This window comes from Pediculus humanus, genomic scaffold, assembly GCF_000006295.1.
Source record: "Pediculus humanus corporis 1103172108302 genomic scaffold, whole genome shotgun sequence".
Lineage (NCBI taxonomy): Eukaryota > Metazoa > Arthropoda > Insecta > Psocodea > Pediculidae > Pediculus > Pediculus humanus.
The window spans coordinates 1-4,872 of NW_002987871.1; positions in this window are offsets into that span (position 1 = coordinate 1).

The window sequence follows — 4,872 nt, forward strand, 5'->3', positions numbered from 1 at the left end:
CACGATTAACTTTAGGTCATTTTTATTTTTTCTTAGATGAAAACTGGAAAATTCTGGAATTATTTTTAAAAGTACTTGAATGTTATTATTATTATCATTTCGTCGATCAATCATCGTTTTGAAAACGACAATTTTTTTTTTTTAATTTTTTAATTTAAAATTATCCAGTTAACTAATCGTTTTATGCAAAAAAGTTTTTTCTTCCATTTCGAAAAATCTGGAGAAAATTAAAAAGAAAGACAAGACGAGAAAAAAAAAAAAACTAATAATCGAATGTCAAAAACATAAACGAAAGGATTTGAATTTTGAGGGATTCAATTGATAAAATTTAAAACGTTAAAAGGGATGATTATGATGATAATAATAATAATAATGATTTTTGTGTTTTAGACGTTTTTCCAAAAAGTCCAGAGAAAATTTTTTTTGTTTTCATATCGATAAATTATGATTAGGGTATATCAAACGAATTTTACAACATTTCCAGCATTCAAATAAAAATTTTTTTTCTTTTTTTTTATCGTAGATTCTGACAAAAATTAGTTGGAAAAAGATACAAAAAAATTCCAATGAGGAGGAGAAGAAGAAGAAGAAAAAGAAAAAAAAGATGATGAAGAAATAAAAGAAAAATGATAAAAAAGAAATTGAAGGGAGAAAAAAAGAAGAATGAGACTACAAAGAATAAGATGAAAAAATGAAAAAGAAGAAAACGAAAATAGAAGCAAAAAAAAAAGAAAATTAAAATTAAAAGAACGAAAACAAAGAGAAAAAGAAGAATAAGTTGAAAAAGAATGAGAAGAAAAAAAAACGAAAAACACGAATAGAAAAAAGAATTGAAAGAAGAAAAAGAAAATGAAAATATGAAATATAAAAAAAAGAAGAAGAATTGAAAAAAAAGAAGAAGAAAAAAGGATAAGATAAAGAAGAAAAAGTTGAAGAGAAAAGAGAAGAGAAAGAGACGGAAAAACAAATAGAAGAAGAAGTGGTGGAAGAAGAAAAGAAAAAAAAGAAAACCGACAAAGACATAAGAAAATCATGACAAAGAAAAAAACAGGAAAAAATGAGTAAGTAAGTTGTTTCATTATTTAAAAAAAAAAAAAATTTTATCTGTCATTTCCGTCGTGGTTTTAAATTTTTTTCTAATGACACGTTCGTTAAGTACGTAACAATCCTTTTTTTTTTTTTATTACTTAATTTGATTCGGATTTAAAACGTTTTCACTTCCGTTTATTTATTTTCAACGTTTTGATCGGGGGAAAAAAAAAAGAAAATTCGCGATGTCGTCACAATCGATTTACGATGACGTCATTAAAAACAATAACGTACACGTGAGACATAAAGAGAGAGAGAGAGAGAGAGAGAGACAGATATATTTACTCGGTAATACTCATAATCGTTTAAAAAAAAATTTTTTTTTTTTTTCCTTTTTTTTAACTTCGAAAATGACGTCGGCCATTTTTAAATTTATATTTCTTCCGTTAATTCATCTTCTCCCCCCCACACCTCCCCCATTGATTTTTCTAGAAAGTTAAAAAATAATAATAATAATAATAAAATTTTTATAATTTAAATTACAAAACGATGAGAAAAAAAAAATTTTTTTTTTTTTTAATTAAACCGAACGGATTTTATTTTAACACGAGAGATATTGGGAAATTAATAAGATTATTCTAGAACAATCCGAAACGAACGTGTCTGTGTGCGTGTGTGTGTGTGCGTGCGCGTGCGTGTGTATCGTTTTTGTAATTTAATTTTTTTTATTTACCAAGAGAAATTTTAATTATTTTTTAATAAGGCGTCACGAACAATCGCGCGGTCTCTCGTTAAAACGAAAGACATTTTTTTTAACGTGGAACTAGATAAATAGATAAATGAGAAATAAGAAAAATGAAAAAAAAATATATATTTTTTTTTCATTCATTTATATACGATTTAAAGGCCGGACCGAGCGGGTGAAAATAGAGAGGGTGTGGAATTGGTGGTGGTGGTGATGGCGGGGGTGTTAATGGCGGTGTAGGCGTGCGAACGGTTTTTTTTTGACGTTGCCGCGAATTTTTTTTTAAATTTAAATTTCGAAAACGAAACGGAAAAAGCGAAAAAAAGAAAAAAATGTCGAACTAATAATAATAATGATAAATTTTTTTTAAATATTCTTTTCCACTTACTAAAATTTTCACATTTTCCGATTTTTAAAACTTTTTGGAATTTTCCAATGATGATAATAATAATAATAATAATTTTTGTATTTTTTTTCCTTCGTTTTTGTCGCTTTCGTTGCAAAGAAAAATTTTAAGGCGAAAAATGAAAAAATAAAAAGAAAATTGGAAAATTTTTCGTTTTCGGAACGTAAAGAAATAATAATAATAATAATAATAATAATAATAATAATAATAATAATATTGAAGTGATAATAATAATAATATTTACTTTATTTAAAAAAAAAATTTTTTTTTGGATTTTTCACTTTCGAACGCTACGAACGAACGTTTACGATTTGTTGTTATTATTATCATTATTATTATTATTGTGTTCGAACAGGTATGGGAAAAACAATTTTCAATCTTTTTTTTTTTTTTTCTACGTTCCGCCATCTTTTTTTTTTTTATTTTCGGTTAAGTTTTTTCGGATCCTGGAATTTTTTTTTTCCTTTTTTTCTTTTCTTTATAATAAAACGTTCCAGGTGAATTTTGTAGGAGGAAGGTGGGGGGATGGGGGAAACAATTTTTTAATTATCGGTTTTGAGTTAATAACGTTTATTTTTCAAATTGAAATTTTTTTTTTTTTTTTTATTAACGGAAGTGAGAATAATAATAATAATAATAATAATAACAATATTAGGTATTCAGGTTTAAACGTGGAAAAATCAGTCAAAGCCGCCATTATTTTTTTAAAATTTTAAACGTGGAATTTGATTTTTTTTCTTTTTTTTTTATTTACTCAAAGTAATTTCATTTACTATCAGTTTGAGAAAAAGAAAATAAAAAAGCAATCACGTGACGATGATAACGCGAAACGTCATTGCGGAAAAAGAAAAAAAAACCTAATCGATCATAAATTTGATGAATTTATCGTTTCCGGTTTTTCTTTTTTTCTTTCTTTCTATTTCTGGATAAAATTTTCGTATGAATCGATTGAAAAATCAAATAATTTAGTTCGAAAAAAAAGAAGTGGAAGCAGAAAACGAAAAGAAAAAAAAAAATTTCTTTTTCTTAAATTTTCGTTATTTTTTTTACAAGAAAGAAAGGGAGAAAGAGAGAGAGAAATTTAAACACAATTAAATTACTTTAAAAAAAAAAAAAACGTGGAAGAAGAAAATTTAAATTTATTATAAAATGACTCCCTGCGGGATTATAAAACAAACAATCAAATTTAAATAAGGGAAAGTGATTCTTTTCATCAGTCGGTCGTTTCGCCAAAAAAAAAAGAAAATTTTCTTTTCGTTTCATTGCGACGTCATTATTATTAATATTATTAATTAAAATATATGTATATATATCGATCGAGTGCAACGGAGGGGGGGGTAGGGCATCATTTCAAGGAAATTTTCACATTTCGTTTCCCTTTTATTCGAAATATCATTAGAGTGAAAATGAACGACGTTCGTGAAAAGGACAAAAAAAAAAAAACCCGGACAAAAGAAACGAAAAGTAATGAAAGACCTCGTTCGAATTTTCATTAAAAAAAAAAAAAAAGTTGTTATTATTATTATTATTATTATTGAAACTGGAAAATTAATTTGTCAAAGGTAAATAATAATAATAATAACAATAGCAATTGTTATTATTATTATTACTTATTTATTTATTTTTGATTTTGTCGTTTGTTTATAAAAAAAAAAAAAATTTTTAATTTTAATTAATTGAAAAAAAAAAAAAAGTAAAGAAAAAGGAAAATTTTTTTTGTGAAGTTAAAGGAGAAAGAGAGAGAGAGAGTACGAAAGGAAGAAAGAGAGTGAAAGAGTGAAGGAGAAAGAGTAAAAGAGACCGAGAGAACGAGAGAGGGAGAGGGAGAGAAAAGGGAGAAGAAAAGATAGACGGAGGTTATGAAGAAAGAGGTGAAGAGAGTGAGCGAGAGAGAGAGAAAGGAAAGGAGAAAGTGAAAGGGAAGAAGAAGAAGAAGAAGAAGAGAGAGAGGAAGGTTTTTATTAAAATGATTTAAAGTATAATAATAACGTGTGGACGATGTGATGGAGGATCAAAAAAAAAAAAAAGAAAAATTTTGGTATTGAAATTTTTGTAAAAGAAAGAAAAGGAAGAAAAATCGATGGTGATGAAAGAATGAATGAATGTGAGAGAGAGAGAGAGAGAGAGAGAGAGAGAGAGAGAGAGAGAGAGAGAGAGAGAGAGAGATAAAGAGGGGGCAAAGGGTTGTGAAAAGAAATTTAAAAAATGTATTTGGTTTGTCTGTAAATTCAAACGCGTAGAATTAATTATCTAATTCCACGTTTTTTGCATATTTTATCTTTTAATACCACGTCATTTATATATATACAACTTTTAACCTATTAACCAAACTATTTAAAAAAAAAAAAGGTGTTAAATAGGCCTTTAAATTATCTCTCTTTCTCTCTCTCTATGTTTGTTTCTCTCTTTTTTATTCCCCCCCACTCTCTCTCTCTTTCTCTTTTTGTTTGTTTATCTCTTTCTACTTTTCTTTTTTTTTAATATAAAATTTTTCCTGACTAATAAGAAACTAAATAATATTTACCTTTTATATGTATTTTCATCATCATCATCATCATTATCATCATCGAATGAAAAAAAAAAAAAAGAAGAAAAAGGAAAAAATATTTAAGGTCAAAGTTTACAGTTGAAAGTTCATAAAAAATTTTCCAGAAAAAAAAAAAAATCTTTTTGTTAACTGAACATTTTTGGT